General features: G+C 36.1%; 1 long non-coding RNA gene across 3 annotated transcripts in view; it reads left to right on the top strand.

The window, feature by feature from the left end:
• The window catches only part of LOC102154585, a 74,164-nt gene that overhangs the window by 32,164 nt on the left and 24,690 nt on the right, over nt 1-17,310 (top strand). Inside the window, exons 3-5 of one of the 3 annotated variants that reach the window (XR_005383639.1) lie at nt 738-786; nt 9,088-9,201; nt 9,621-9,758. The exons of 1 other annotated variant lie outside the window; for it this stretch is intronic. This is a non-coding gene — a long non-coding RNA (uncharacterized LOC102154585). The remainder of the gene's footprint in view (nt 1-737; nt 787-9,087; nt 9,202-9,620; nt 9,759-17,310) is intronic. One more of the 3 variants, XR_005383638.1, reaches the window with a different exon arrangement.

Genomic DNA, 17,310 nt, shown 5'->3' with positions numbered 1-17,310 from the left:
CAGGATAAGACATCTATAAATGTGATTTTAAATGTGTTTGTTGTGCATACACATGCAAATGAAAAAGGATCATATTATGCATGTACTTTTCTCAAGAGCCTTTTCTTTTATCCAAACATAAAATATGGTCCTTTATTATGTCAGTTACCATACAAAGTCAAATCATTTTTAAGTGGTAATATATTCATCTTATGTATGATGCACATAATTAATTTAACCTATGAGAGAATGTATAGAATGTGGACAGTTATTTGATATTATAAGCAACATTGCAATGATAATCATTGTGTGCGTGTGCGTGTATCTATGTATATATAAATATATATTCCTGTGTACACACACACACACACACACACACACACACAAACACATACTTTCTACATTAACACCTTAGGATAAGTTCACTGATGTGAAACAGGTGGGACAAATGATATGCACATTTTAAACATGATACATATTGCAAAGCTGCCTTTTACAACGCTTGCACAAATGTGCAGATTATTAGAGAACTGGTTTTCATACAGCAATAACAAATCCTAGAACTATATAATGTATTTCTTCATATTTTCTTATCAGTTAAATGGCAAAGATGTCTTATTATTGCTTTTATTTGAATTCACTTATTAATGTGGTTAATGTTTGTTGAAAAGTTACTGGCCCTTATTTCCTTTCTTTTGTTCTAAATTACTTATTTATGTTCTTTGGCTATGTTTTTCTCAGGAATTTTTCTTTTTCAGACCAATTTGTTAAAAACTCCTTTTGAATTCTTACCTATGATAAAATCGAGTAAGTATTCTTCAGTTTATAATTTAAAACGTATTTGCAACATATGGAATTTACAATATTTATGTACTTCAAGTTAGAAATAGTGCTGTTATTAATTACATCTTTTTTGGTCTTTTTGTCAATTTGATAGTTAATTTTCCAGCTCAAGTTTTTCTAATTCAATAGCAATTTATATGCAGGTATATTTCTGAATTATTTAATTATAACTATCAGTGTTGTACTGATGCCATGTTGTTTAATTAAAAGTTTTGTAGCTTGATAACTGGTTGGGAATCTTCCTATATGAGTCTTTATTTTTAGGAGTTTTCTATTCACCAATATTTTTTCTCTCAAAGATTAGTGTTAAAATCATTTGTAAAATATTAAGTAAATCTAAAATCTTCAGATAATTTTAATGTATTAAAGTATTAATAAAATTCAAAGAATCTCAAACTCCAGCAAATTTTTTAATATAAAAGTTGACACACTGATTCAGAGTTTTATGTGGAAATTCAAATTCCTGTGGAGCAAAAGCAATTTTGAAAAAACCCACCCAAAGTTGGAAGCCTTATACTTCCTTAATTGGGCTTAACGTTGATAAGATCTATTATAAAATAGTAATCAAGGTAATATTGGTATAAAACAGACAAATAGATCAAGGGAACAAAAAAGAGAGTCTATATTGATCCATGCATATATGAACTGATTTTTAACAAGGATACTAAAATGATTAATTCAATAGAGAAAGATATAATGTTTTCCATAAATTGTGCTGGGACAACTGGATATCTTCTTGGAAAAATGAAACTTTATCCTTACTTCATACCATGCACAAAAATTAATTTATGATAGATCATAGTTGTAAACCTATCACCTGGAAGTGTAAAACTTCTAAAAATACATAGAACATTCTATTTGCAAATTTGGGGTAGGCAAAGATTTCTTGGACAAAATGTAAAAAACCCAAGCAGAAAAGAAAAAAAAATGATAAACTGGACTTTATCTCAATGAATAATTTCTGTTCTCCAAGAGATACTATAAAGAGAATAAATAGTAAAGCCCAGTCTTGGATGTAATATTTGTTTTGCGTATATTTGACCAAGAGCTTGTATCCAGAATATATAAAGAATTCTTACTACTCAAAACGAAACTTGGAACATCTGGGTTGCTCAGCGGTTGAGTGCCTGCCTTCAGCTCAGGGCTTGATCCTGGGGCCCTGGAATCGAGTCCTACATGGGGTTCACTGCATAGAACCTGCTTCTCCCCCTGCCCATGTCTCTGCCTCTCTTTCTCTCATGAATAAATAAATAAAATCATTTAAAAAAAAGAAACTCCATTTAAAAAAATGGGCAGAATGTTTGAATGGAAAATTCACAGAAGGAGTCTACACATGGTCAATAAATACTCATTATTCTTTAGGGAGATGAAAATTAAAACTTGAGATAATACTTCACATTGACTTTAATGGCTAGGATCAAAATGACTGGTGAGGGGATCCCTGGGTGGCTCAGCGGTTTAGCGCCTGCCTTTGGCCCAGGGCGTGATCCTGGAGTCCCGGGATCGAGTCCCACATCGGGCTCCTGGGGTGGAGCCTGCTTCTCCCTCCTCCTGTGTCTCTGCCTCTCTCTCTCTCCCTCTCTCTATGTCTATCATAAATAAATAAATAAATATTAAAAAAAATGACTGGTGAGGCTGTTGTGATGTATATATCCTCATGGATGATCTCCAACCATCCTCATCTTCTCATATTCATGCTCTTTTAATAACCCCCAGACTTGAAAAACTTTCTTGCAATAAATGGACAATGGAGCACTTGATGTGATGTAATTGCTATGATTAGGTTATAGGAAGGTTGTGACTTCTGACTTGCTATCACTCTCTATCACTGGCTTGGATTAAGCAAGCTGTACATTCGCAGAAGTCTGTGTGACATGGAACTGATGGCAGTCTCCAGACAATAACCAGTAAGAAACTAAGACTCTAAGTCCAATGGTACTCAAGGAACTGGATCCTATGAAAAAGCAGCAAAGTGAGTTTGCAACTGGACAATCCCCAGGTGGCTCTTCACCTGAGATTCCAGTTTTGGCCAACACCAACAGATGTGGAGGAGTATGACCCTCATCTTCCTCATGGAAATGCAATATGATTCAGCCATTTTGAAAACCATTTGGTGGTTATCTATAAAATTAAACCGTATCCACCATATAATCTGCATTTTTACTACTATGCATTTATTGAAGAGAAATGTGGTACAAATTACACAAATTGAATGATATAAAACAACAAAAGTTTATTCTCTTACAGTTCTGGAGGATAGAAGTTTAAAATCATGATGTTGGCAGGGTCATCCTCCCTCTGAAGACTTTAAGGAAGATTCCTTCCTTGCCTCTTCTTGGCTTCATGTGGTTGCTGGTACTCCTTGGCATTCTTGGCTTGTATCTGTATCATTCTGCATCTATTATCATATGGCTTTTCTCCTTTAGGGGGTGATTATATGTCAAATGTCCCTCTACTTATGAGGATACCAGTCACTGGATTTGAGGTTTATCCTAATTTAGTATGGCCTCATTTTAAAAAAAAAAGATTTATTTATTTGTTTTAGAGAGAGCGAGCGAGCATGAGTGGAAGGGGTAGATGGAGATGGAGAGGGAGAGAGAATTTCAAGCGGACTCTGTGCTGAGCAGGGAGACCAATGGGGGCTCAGTCTGACGACCATGAGATTACAACCTGAGCCAAAACCAAAAGTTGGGCACTTAACCTGCTGCACCACCCAGGTGCTCCTAGTTTGACCTCAATTTGCTTCAGGAATATAAAAGATATTAGTGGGGAAACAACAGAATTCAAATAATGTCTACAGTTTAGTTAATAATAATGTACTAATGTTGTTTTACTAGTTTTGACAGATGTACCTTGGTTATCTAAGATACTAATAGGGGAAAATGGGTGAGAGTTATACAAGGACTTTCAGTATTCTCACTGCCACTTTTAAATACTCTAAAATTATTCCAAAATAATTTAATTTTTAAAATGAAAGCTATGGTGGTAGGTGCAGGGGAAACTTAATTTAGATTGAGTGTTTGAAGCAGGGTTTTGGAGGACTTTGTATTTAAGCTATAAACAAAACCTCAAATACAACCAACCCTGCCAATAATGGGAGACAGAGCTCCCTGGGCAGACACATAACCAGTGAGTAGATACTGGGAGGGAAATGTGTTTGAGGTGGTGGGAGAATGAAAACCTTCAGAGTGACTGGAGAAGTGTAGATGAAGGAGAGCTCAGCATGAAATTAAACTGAAGAGTAGTTTGTGAACAGCCTATGCAAGTAATTAGAATTTGACAAAGGAAAGAAGGAAGGGAAGGTGGGAGGGAGGGAGGAAGAAGGGGAAAAAAAAAGAAGAGCATTTCTATAGTACTTTCTGTGTACCAGATACTGTTCTAAGCACATTTCACATATGAGAAGTTTTAATTCTTGCCTTAGCTGTATATGGTGTATACTCTTATTATTTCCCAATTTATGGTTAGAAAAACTGCCTCAGAAGGTTGGAAGCTTGCCCAGTGTCAGCCCAATGCTAAAAGGCAGAGCTGTGGCAGTCTGATTTCATGGTCTGCATTTATCTACCCGTCATTGCCTTGAATGCTGGCCCATTCCTTAGGGGCTAATACATCAATTTAGACAAAAGATGATAGTGATTCAGGCTGAGATAGAGTGAACTGGATGGGTTTGAGATGGCCTCTAGGTAAAATCAAATGGAACTGCTGGTAGCTTAGAGAAAAGTAATGAGGAAGAAGACAATATCAGGAATGGCTCTCCAACTTCTATCTTGATTAGATTATTTACTAAATGAGGGAACAACAAAGACGTTTGGTGAGGGAAATCAAAATTACAAGGTTTCTTTCATTGTTTGGGATACTGAAAAAAATGTCTTGGTAGATGTGTCAAAACTCAGCATTTCAGTGACCTCCTCTCTCTTTCTCAAGTTGAAGAAGAGTGTGAGGAAGGTCATCAGCCTGCCTGGAGGAGGGAAGGCGGCCACAGTGCCAAGGGCAGGCAGGTGCTCAGGCTGCCTTCAGGCCACCACAGGTCACTTACTTAGGTGGCTGGTGTTCTCTGAGTGCCCTACTCACAGTGGATTCTGTTCCTTGAGGCCAACTGTTTTTCCTTGCTGACCTTCCCCATTTTCCTTGTTATTTGTGCTGCAGATTCTCATGAATACGCAGGAGGCTGTTGACTCACCCATTAGCCCCTTCTGTACCCTACACAAGAAACAGCATCATTTCCCTAACATGAAGGAATAGAAAGGGGTCCCAGATGCTCAATCAGGTCCTCTCATGGCCGAACCCCAATACAACACCCTTTCCCTGTGATTCAGTTAGCCTATGGCAGACAACCAGAGCACAAGACATTTTGCTGTCATTTGCTCCATCAACCTGCCTGTGTTCATCCTCAATAGGGGAGTCAGAACACATATGGACAACTTTCCTCCCCTTCCTCTTCTCTTTCCCTTGACTCCAGGAACCAGAAGAAATCTAGTTATTTCTCTTTCCTTTACGCCTGGCACTTCCCCAGATTGTATGCTATTTCTTCCAAAGCTGGTAACCCTCATCTCTTTCCTGGAAGGACCAAAAAGCTGGAATACCTCGGAAAGAACATGGATCATTGAGAGGACGAGAATATACACCTGTAAAAATAGTTTAATTCTCTCAAAATAATTTCCCCATTGCACCCATTTACACCGACATTTAATTACCATCCCTTTATCACTCAATACAGATGTAGACATTAACGCTGGTTTATTGTCCTTGTCACTGCTTCGAATTTAGATACAAATTAGGGAATTGGGCAGGCCTCCTAGTTCCCCAGAGGAGTGACCCTTTAAAGGAGTTGAGTGATTTTAGAGAGTAGATATACTTGATCAGCAAGGTTTGTAATTGAGACTGAGACTGAAGACAAATGGTTCACATCATGGGATATTAACACAAAAGTTAAATGGACTCAACATAAAATTTCAATATTTGAAAAATGACTGTATTTAACTGAACACCCCACTGAGTTTGACTAAGATGTCTGTAAGATCTGTTGTTTCCAAGCAGGAAATACAAATCTAAAATATGTTTTGTACACTTATGAAACTTGAAAGCAGGCAACAAATTCCAGGGATTTGATGTGTTTTGGGATTTTCCTTTCTGTACATTATTGTCAGTGGAGTATCAAAAATCTCTGCAGACTATCAAAAATCTCTAAAAACATTTTTTTGGAGTATCAAAAATTCAATCTTGGCTTACACTTTATTTCTATTAAATTATGTCATGCACTCAAACATTAGTACTTTTTAAACATTTTTATTTATTTTTATTTTATTTATTTAAAAATTTTTTTAATTGGAGTTTAATTTGCCAACATATAGCATAACACCCAGTACTCTTCCTGTCAAGTGCCCCCCTCAGTGCCCGTCACCCAGTCACCCCATCCCCCCCACCCACTTCCCCTTCCACAACCCCTTGTTCGTTTCCCAAAGTTAGGAGTCTCTCATGTTCTGTCCCCCTCACTGATATTTCCCACTCATTTTCTCTCTTTTCTCATTTATTCCCTTCACTATTTTTTATATTTCCCAAATGAATGAGACCATATAATGTTTGTCCTTCTCCAATTGACTTACTTCTCTCAGCTTTGGTTAGCTTTCAAAATGATTTCCTAACTTGTGTTTTCACACATGTTTTTCATGCGAAGAACTTTGTGAGATCCATATTCATTTATGATTACCTACCTTCTACCTCTTTTGGCTTCAGCCTCTTTCCTCATTTTTAGTAAAAAGAATTTCTTCTTGGCTTATGATGTCATTTTCTCATATGCATCAGAATATTTCTGTAAGAATCAAACAAAGAAAAAGGATAGAAGTGGAGGATGGGTACTTAATTTGTATTAATTCTGCTTCTGTTAGTCTCAATTACTTTCCTTGGCTTCTTAAAGCTTCCCTCCTATTTGGTGACAGGCTTAAAAAAAATCTTAGCTCCTGAAGTAATCTCAAATGAGATTCAGTAGGTATTATATGTAAGTGATGAATCAGTAAATTCTACTCCTGAAACTAATTTACACTTTATGTTAACTAACTAGAATTTAAATAAAAACTTGAAACAACAACAGCAAAAATGAGATTCAATGAGATTGCTGTCCCTCTGCCCACAAATAAAACAAGAAGAGAAGGGATTTGAGATCAATTCCCCCTGCCATGGATTTTCTTCTTATGTCTGTTTTGCTGCCAATTATTCCAAGTTCACTCTTAACCGCCTTTTCTGGCTTGCCCATGTGATCAAATGGGCATAGTATTAGCTTAGTTCCTACTCTGAAGACTATTAACCGGCTTTGAATAAGCATATGAATTTTCATGCACTAATGGATATCTTAGGTCATTCTATTCTTATTTTTTTAAAAAAAGATTTTATAAACAGAAGTGATATCTCATTTTTGTTTGAATGATCATGATTATGATTCTGAATGAAGTGGTATTTTAAGCAGTTTGAACATCTTTAGCAAATTATTTTTGTGACTGTCTCATTTACCCAATCCAACCATTTCTGGGAACTTTTCCTAAGGATTCCATTGCACTCTGCTCCTTGCCATTAGAGAATGCTTTGCTCCAGGTGGTAATTACGTGGCTTCCTAAAGGTGTCCCCTTGAGGTCAGAAGCCCTGTATGTATCAATCTGAATGGCTAACCAGCAACTGGAGTCTCAGCAAGTGCTGAAAAAAAATGGACAATTGATAACATCAGTTAAAACCTCTTTTTTTCCAAAAAACATTTGTCTTTTCTTCAGTCTAAACTACAGATCTTCTTACTTAAGTGCATCTCCTCTAAAATGGGTACTTTTCCCCCTAACATCAGACATATAAATACAGTACTTTATTCAATTTAAGACAGAAATTCACTTCCTTTAGTTAAATATGTAGCCCTGCAACATAAATGGATAAATAGAGAATAATTATTTGGGGCATAATGAATACCCTAAAGAATAGGTGTCAGAATACAATATAAAATTATTAAATAAGAAATTTATTTGCTGGTTTGAAATATGTACTCAAGAAATAGAATGAGGGAAGCCTCTATTAATGAGCTATTAATTTCTCAATTAATGTGGGCAATTGTAAAATCATGGATTTCACCCTGTGGTTACTAATAGAATATAGAATTCTTTGAGAGACAGAATTATGTAAAGTGTGTGATTGTTTCCACAATTAATACATGTTACAAAGATGCTTTAAATAATGCCCGATCATTTTTAAAAAAGATTTTATTTTATTTAATCATGAGAGACACACAGAGAGAGAGAGGCACAGGCACAGTCAGAGGGAGAAGCAGGCTCCATGCAGGGAGCCTGACGTTGGACTTGATCTCGGGTCTCCAGTATCACCCCCTGGGCTGAAGGTGGCGCTAAACCGCTGAGCCACCCCGGCTGCCCTGCTCAATCATTTTATGAGGAAATTAGTTTCCTTTCATGAGAAAGTTGGGAAAATGATATAGCAGGACCATTTTCATTGTTAATTTATGAAGTGGCAGGTTGAGAATTATTGACAAGACTGGTCTTATGATAGGCCCAGAATATGATTTTTGAGTTTTCCTTCATGTTCTTTCAGTTTTCAAGAATTATAATCTATACTTTTTGCTGAAAATAGACAATTGTTGTATATTGTAAAAATTTAAAAATGCACTAGAAGCTTTTCTACTGTTTACGCTTCTAGATAACTGCTACCATTTGATGTACAACTCTCAGATTTTGTTAATTATGTATATAATTTTTTTGGTATAATTCTATAAATTCTTTAGTCTTCTTTATGTTTCCTTTAGTTAAAAAGCAGTTTTTATTGTCAACATGAATATGTTCATTCTGTAGTTTCTTTTATTTAAGAATTATTTGAGAGAGAGAGAGAGAGAGAGAACATGTAGAAGGGAGGGGCAGAAGCAGAGGCAAAGGGAGAGAAAAACATGAGCTGATTCCATGCTGAGCATGGAGCCCGATGGGGGGTTCGATCTCATCCCTGAGATCACAACATCATCACTAGAGTCAGTTGCTTAGCCAACTGTGCCACCCAGCTGCCCCTATCCTATAGTTTCAATGGCTATTAAATATTTCATGGAATGAAGGCATTGAATTCCTACTTCCCAGATCTCAAACGGTTAGATATTTAATTTTTCACTTAAAACTCATGTTGCATCATATATCCTTAAAAGTATGTGCCTTTAGAGAAATATATTGAAAATATATTGTGAAATTGATGCACTGGCACATTTCAAAATTGCATTCCTCCTCTTGGTCACTCTCTATATAGCTTTTTGGCTTTCCACATCAGCCAGAGGAGGAGAACACCCATTCCTCCAAGGAAGACCACTTGAAGTTCAGATCTGCAAATATTGCACTTTGCATCCAAGTGGAAAAGCAACCGGTATAATACATGTGGACAAAATTTCCTTTTTTAGCACTTAATGTTAACTTTGAATTAACTGAATTTAAATACAGTACAGATTTTCCCTAATTTACACAGTATTTTTTAAAAAGTCACTGTAAGATGATATTTTGGGAGGAAGGGGTGTAATCCCTAACAAATTTTCCCATATAATCTGCTTAACCAAATTGTCCATATTTTATGTGCTGCTTGTGTTTTCATATCACCCCACAATATCTACTTTATTAACATATCTAAACCAGTGTATTCACTTTATTAGTCTGTACTTCTGAAAAGCACATAGGTAGAGAAATCTCTCACTTTTTTTTTATTGTTCATCCTCATAACATATATTTTAAATGAACAACTTCTCAGATTTATTTCTGAACCCTTTTTGGGGTGTTTTTTTTCCTCTACAGGAGGAACTACAGGGACTACATCTAGTTTCATGCTCAAAATATATTTGCCTATGTATTGACCCTAAACAATAGCTAATTTGTTGGCCTCGACTTGCCACTAGGGGAAAGCAATCCAGCTTAACTCGTGTCAAGTAAAAGGTAAATAATTTGTACCATACTAAGCCTATTTAGAGAGCTGATGGTAAGGAACTTGAATATATCTCTGATCTGTAAGAAAGTGAAGCATGTTGAATTGAGTCAGGAAATAAATCATTTCAGACAATTTGAATAATTGGTTTTTAATATTTTTAAATTGAGGGGACATACATGCAATAATGTATATACTCAATGCTACTCTGAAGTATATAGCTCAATTATTTTACATATGTATGTACATGTGTACATAGAATAAGATGTAGAACATATTCAGGGTTATATGAGTCTCTCAGACACATTTCCAGTCTATGCAGCCCCCCCCACACACATGCACACACACATACACATATACACACACTCTAAAAGTAACTATTTTGAAATTCTGACTTCCATGTTTTATTAAATTTGTCTTTGCCTGAGCTTTTCCTGTTGTGTAAATATTCCATTCACTTCTTTTTTAAAAAGATTTTAATTATTTATATGGGAGAGAGATCATGAGCAGGGGGAAGAGCAGGGGGAGAGGAACAAGCAGACTCCCCACTGAGCAGAGAGCCTGATGCAGGGCTCAATATCAGGACCCTGAGATCATAACCTGAGCCAAAATCAAGAGTCAGGCACCCCTCCATTGACTTCTTGGTAGACTTTAGTAGTCTATTTTGGGCTGATAATGGCACTGCTGCTATGAGTTAGTTCTTGTGTGGGTAGAGACACACATTCATGGACACATGTTTGGGTACCCTGATACACTCATGTCTTTATTTTTTTATTTTTTATTATTTTTCATCTTTTCTAAAGACACGGAGAGAGAGAAAGGCAGAGACACAGGCAGAGGGAGAAGCAGGCTCCATGCAGGGAGCCCGACATGGGACATGATCCCAGGACCCCAGGATCATGCCCTGGGCCAAAGGCGGCACTAAACCGCTGAGCCACCTGGGCTGCCCCACTCACTTCTTTAGTGGTGCAATTGCTAGGTCATAAAATTGGAATATAATTCACTTTATTAGAAACCCCAAACTGTTTCAACGTTTGCAGTACTGTTTTACACCCCAATTGGCTAGGTAAGGGTGTTTGTGCTGTTCCACATACTCACCACAACTTGACATTGTTAATCATTTTAGCTACTTGGTTGGGTATAGTGAAAATTTTCTGTTTTGCATTAGATTGCAGATAAAAACAGTAGTTTATTACAATATTGCAAAATAAAAGATCTCTCAGGGATCCTCAATTCCTTAATGCTTTATACACATACATTTTGAGTTTATTATTATTCCTGTTGTTTCATCTTATTGTTTTTTTCCCCTGTATTTTAACATTTGTGTTCTGGGGATTTTTCATATGACTGAGGATACTTACTACTAGGTGGCTGTTATATCTTGTGTGCAGTGATAAACCTCATCTTGGCTTTTCATCCTTTCATCCCTTCGATTGCAGTTAAACTACATGCAGTGAGTTTAATTGTCTTTTGAAATGTATTCAAAGGATTCTGCTACCACTTGATGCTAAGGAAAAGTTACTATGTATAGAATCTAGCTAGGAAATAAAGTGGTGGGGGACGCCTGGGTGGCTCAGTGGTTGAGTGACTGCCTTTGGCTCCGGGCATGATCCCAGGGTCCTGGTATCGAATCCCACCTCGGGCTCCCCGCAGGGAGTCTGCTTCTCCCTCTGTCTATCTCCCTGCCTCTCTCTGTGTCTCTCATGAATAAATAAATAAAATTTAAAAAAAAGAAATAGAGTGGTGGACAAATATATTTTAGCGACACGAATATTCATCGTGGGAGGAATATCTGTAATAGCCTTTTTTTGAGCTATTGTCTAATTTATTTTGTTTATACTTTAATTGCTATTTCTGAATGAGAGAGATTATTGATAAAAATCTTTGTCTAAATAATTCTTAAAAAACTCAAGATAAATAAAATTAAAACTCTTAATGATTAGGAAACACTAAGTCATACTTTGTCATCATTACTTTTTTCTTCTTAATGCTACGTAGAATAATGGTGCTCTGTAAAATACATGGCTTCTTAAACACAGTGAGTTACAGTATTACCCTCTGTTCTTTTAAGATGTTCATGCTTTTCAGTGCTTTGTCCATTTCTCTAACCTCCTCCTGCCAGGATCAGTTTAGGCTGTTGGCTAGGCAAAGAAATGTGGGATCTCCATCTGGGAATGAGGGGGGTCGCTCGATTTTCTAGATTGAGGCCGTTAAGCAAGTTGAGGACTGTCTGCAAATAGCATTCATGGAATGAAAAATAGGGGCGATAATGGGAAACCTAATGCCAAACCTAATGAACAGCTTCCTATTTGCTGTTCTGAATTCACTCAGCCCATTTTTGGTAATTGTAACAGTGAGTATCACAAGCAGTTCTTGCTGACTTCTTCAACCATATCAATCTTTTTCTACAGTCCGTACTTAGAACTGCAAGGGATCACATTTCACATTTTGGGCCATAGTGAAGGCATTTCAAAATCCTGTTGCTAATTTTTCTTCTCTGTTTAAACGAGTTCATGATTTTTCATGTAGGTTGGCCCCCAGAGTTTGCACTTCCCACACGGTCTGTGTAACTGGCCACAGCTCTCTGGGAAATGTTTTTCCTACTGTTTACCTGCATGCAGACGCAGTATGGTCAGCTTGTAATTATTCATACCTCCCCTCAGTTTCTAGTTCTATATAAGTCATTAAAAACAGCTTGTCGGGGATCCCTGGGTGGCGCAGCGGTTTAGCACCTGCCTTTGGCCCAGGGCGCGATCCTGGAGACCCGGGATCAAATCCCACGTCGGGCTCCCGGTGCATGGAGCCTGCTTCTCCCTCTGCCTATGTCTCTGCCTCTCTCTCTCTCTCTCTCTCTATGTCTATCATAAATAAATAAATCTTAAAAAAAAATTTTTTTTAAATAAATAAATAAAAAGTTTGTCTTGCTGAATTCTATCCAAAACTATTGGGAACACATTTCTGGTTTTAGCATTTGATTCTTATTCCTTGAAGAAATCGACATGTCAGTCCAGAAACCATGTTTCACAGAATTTCCTAAAAGACCAAAGAGAGTATTCACTTTCATTAAAGCAAATTAGCATATATTAGACATCATTATTGCTCTTTGGTGAATATTTTGTAATAGAACATATTTTGGTCTTTAGTAATTATATGTTGAGGGATGTTTGTTATCCCTAAACTTCCCAGTTGATCAGCACATAATACACAGGGTTGGGGTGGGTAGGAAGGAAGATAGAAAAGATGATGAGAAATGATCTGTTTTTGTTCTTCCCCACCTCTTGGATATTCTCACCTGTATGGGATTTTTTATACTAAGATGTCCAGTTTGGGGATACTTCATATAATCTTGATACATATTAGTTTGAATCATATTAAATTGTTTTTTAGGTCATGGATGATCACAAATGGTGATTTCATGTGGTTCAAGATAATACTTAGGAATAAAAGTTAAATGCTACAAGAATGTGCCATAAAAAACTATAAGTGCCATTTTTAAAAACAAATACCAATGTTTTAATTATTAATGGGAACCAGAAATTGAGACTATTAGCTTCTCATGTTGGTATTTTATCAGCTTTTATATTCATACCATGAGAAAATTTATACATACACACATATAAATAAAATATAAGTATAAAATATAAATTTTATATTTTATAAAATATAAATAATGTGTTAGTTATTAGGTTAATACCCCCATTAATTGCTAAGATTTATTGATCACTGCTTTTGTGCAAGATTTTGCTCTAAATAGTTTCAATGTTTCAGTTGATTTAGTCCTTTCCACAAGTCTACGATCATAATGATTTTGGTGCTATTAAGGTTCTCCATTTGATAGGTGAGTAAACTGAGTCTCAGAACAATATGTAAATTTCTTAAGACTACTTGGCTAGTGGGCACCAATATCAGCTCCAGTCCTGCTCTGGCTCCTTATGTCAGCCAATTTCTCTTTCCTTCCTTTCCACCCCACTTTTCCCCACATCTTGTAGTTGTAGTGCACAGTCCTGAATTCTTCTTTCCTAAGTAATTTCTCCCCATCCTGCGAACCTTAATGTCCTATGAGTATTTGGATGCAGCTGTCACTGAGGCAAGAGAGGGGTGCTGGGATACATCTCCCACAATGGCTACCAATGCATTTACTGAGATTTGTGGGGACAGGGGTGTGTTCCTGGAGCACTGTATTCCCTGTGACCTGTGCTGTGACCAGCGGCACAGAGATTTTAGGATCCTAGCTGTGCAAGTTGGTGAGAGAGATACAGCAGATAAAAAGGATTGGGACGCCTGGGTGGCTCAGTGGTTGAATGTCTGCCTTTGGCTCAGGGCGTGACTCCGGGATCTGGGATCTGGGATCGAGCTCCACATCGGGTTCTTTGCAGGGAGACTGCTTCTTCCTCTGTCTGTGTCTCTGCCTCTCTCTCTCTCTCTCTGTGCCAGAGAATGAATGAATGAATAAATAAAATCTTTTTTAAAAAAAGGATTAAAGGGTAACTGGACCTCTGGGGAATGCTCCCGAAACAAGCTGCCCCCACCTCATACCGATCCCCATAAAAGACAAGGAACTTTTCATGGCTTGCAAGTTTCCTAATGAAAAAACACTTCCAGGAAGACAAAATGGCAAACTACCGAAAATAAAATCAGATACGTATTGTGGATTTTCCTTCCTCATTTTAGAGTACTTGGTAGCTTATAGACTAAACTGACATATAAGGTATATTTAGTAATTAAAAATAATTTTTTAAGTGCTTGGCAATTACCAGGCCGAAAAATACTATAACAGAAAAATCGAGTTTTGTTATTAAATTGCACATCTTGTAACTCATACTCTGTTCCTCCAGCGGCTTAGCAAGGGCATTTCATGAATTCCTTCTGCATGCAAAGCTTGTTCCATATAACAAAAGCTACTCTCTCAAACTCCACAATTCACAAAAGGGCATTCCAAGACTGCCTTCCTGGGTGTGAGAGTGTTTTGGCTTGTTCCGAGAGAAGAATAAATTTCTTGGCTGCGATAGTTGTTCTTAGGGACTGTCACTTTTCCTGGCTGTTAAAGTATCTAACTGATTTGTGTCACCAAGTATAAGTCATCCAAAGCTATAACAAAGATCATAGTACATGGCATGCTTGATTGGAGATATTATTCTCCTTTCTCTGGGGACAAGTCCATAAAAGGTGCCTTGCTCCTATGACATTCTCAGCAGCTCCCTGATACCAGTAAGGTCACATGATTTCATTTTACTTTTCATAGAATTTTCAGCTGGAAGGATTTTGATTCCTAAACTGCAGGGCCGTCAGGAATATTACCTTAGATTGTATATTAGATTTATTTTCTCTAATGATTCACTCTGGTCCTTTGTACCCTGTGCTGTGCTTCTTTATTTATTATGTAACTTTTAGGTAATAGAAATGTCATTTTACAGGCACCTTGCCCTGGATCAATTCATGGCTATGTTTACTCTTATATTAACTTATTTTTCCTAATATCATACTCTTATTTGGTGGTGGAGAGACTACCTAGATTCAGGAGTTAGGTATTATCTAGTTAAACTTCTCCTGAGTTTCTAATGCTAAATGCAGGTATGTTGTTAAAACTTCCTTCAGGCTATCACTGAAGGATTTTATAAAGTTAACATAGTTATTAAGCCAACTCAGATATTGTATATTGATGTAGGCACCATCCAGTCTTTTCTTTCCAACGGAATAAAAAAAATCAATTTTGACTATATATCATGTGATTAGATTCAAATATTTGTTTAACATTTAAAAAATATTCAATGAGAAAATTCTATGTGTCAGTCACCTTTCTGGGAGGATCAGGATTCAACAGTAAACACAGGAGATGAAAATACTTGACTTCAAGTTGAGAATTGGCTTTTCTACAAGTAAAGGGACTGTATTTGATGTTTGTAATATGCCTTCTCTGACCATAGGCAAATGTTGAGAAGTAATTTAACTGAAATTCTGGAGAGAAACTTAAAAATAACCTAGTCAGACTCATAAAGATTATATAAATTATTAAGGAATGATATTGTAAGATTATCATAGTGTGACAGATTTATGGCCATTCATATTTGAGAATAAATTTACCTTTTGTTTAAAATTAATTTTAATTATAGATGGATGCATTTCCAAAAGTTGCAATAAAGGCATTTAAGAGTCTGCATTGTATCTTTTACAGTTAAATAAAATGATATCGGGGGCAGCTGCGTGGCTCAGTTGGTAGTGATCTCAGGGTCATGAGATCAAGCTCCACATTGGGGTTCATGCTGAGTGTGAAGCCTGCTTAAGATTCTCTCTCTCTCTCCCTCTGCCCTTCACCTGCTTTCTCTCTCTCCCCGTGTCTCTAAAACAAAACAAAACAAAACAAAACAAAACAAAACAACACAAAAAATACAATTCAAACCAAGGACCATGGACACTGTCAATAATTATGTACCTTGCAAGTAACCACTCCCTACAACACACCCACCTACATATAGCCACTGTTTCTGATCTAGGAAAGTATGATATTGCAAAGCAAAGAGAAAATAGCAAATGATTTCTACAGTAAGAAGACTATAGGATATGAGAATTAAAACTTAACAGGTCACAAAAATTCTCCATAGGCACCAATTATAAAGAACAAAACTTTAACATATCTTCTGAACCAGAATTAAATATCCTTAAATAAGCAATTGTAGGCATGATGAAAATCTTTATTCAGAAATATTGACAAAAACTCAGAAAATAAATGAACAAAGTTAAAACAAATAAACAAAAATTAGGAAGATATTAAATGAGAATTAAACCAAAAAAAAAAGTTGAAAACATTTTTAAAGATTGAAGAAAAAATTGTAGAAAAAGAAAAAATCACTATTTTGGACTAAAATACAAAATCACCAAAAGATTTGACCAAAAGCATAATAAAGATATTTTCAAAATAATAAAGGAAATAAATTTTTAATGATTTAAAATGGATCTGTAAATAAATGATCTATCTAGAAAGTAGGAAACAAATTCAATTATATTTTTAGTGGAAAGTTAGAGAGGAAAAAGTAATGCTAAATAAAAATATTTAATACTATAATCCAATTTTTTTTCTGGAAATAAAGGATCTAAAATTATTTTTAAAGGGGCCACCATGTACCTGGAAAAGTTGACCTCCAGCTTTCAAAACTAGGACATATTCTGATAAGATGATATTAATAAGAAATGAAAGTAAAGTCTCAAGGCCTAAGGCAAAGAGATCAAGTCATCTTCAAAGGAAAGATCAAGTTGACAGTGCACTTAAATGAAATCTACAAATCAAGGGAAACTTCAGCATTTTCAATAAAATAGGAAAAATAAAGTATAAAGAGAGTATTTATGAAAAATACCAAAGAGAGGTCTGTTTATCTAATCAAACATTAAAGGGAAAATTTTCTAAAGGAACTGAGGGAGGGAAGTAAATATATCTAATTGTAGAGCTCATTCTAAAATAAATGTGGATTCTAATGTGGAAAATATTATTTAACAATATAAAAATACTGCTGTGAGTAATGTAAAAAAATGTATGGGTAATGTGAAACTATTAGGAGTAATGTACAAAAA

The sequence above is a fragment of the Canis lupus genome, chromosome 34, assembly GCF_011100685.1.
Source record: "Canis lupus familiaris isolate Mischka breed German Shepherd chromosome 34, alternate assembly UU_Cfam_GSD_1.0, whole genome shotgun sequence".
Classification (NCBI taxonomy): domain Eukaryota; kingdom Metazoa; phylum Chordata; class Mammalia; order Carnivora; family Canidae; genus Canis; species Canis lupus.
This window is presented reverse-complemented; position numbering and strand designations above follow the sequence as displayed.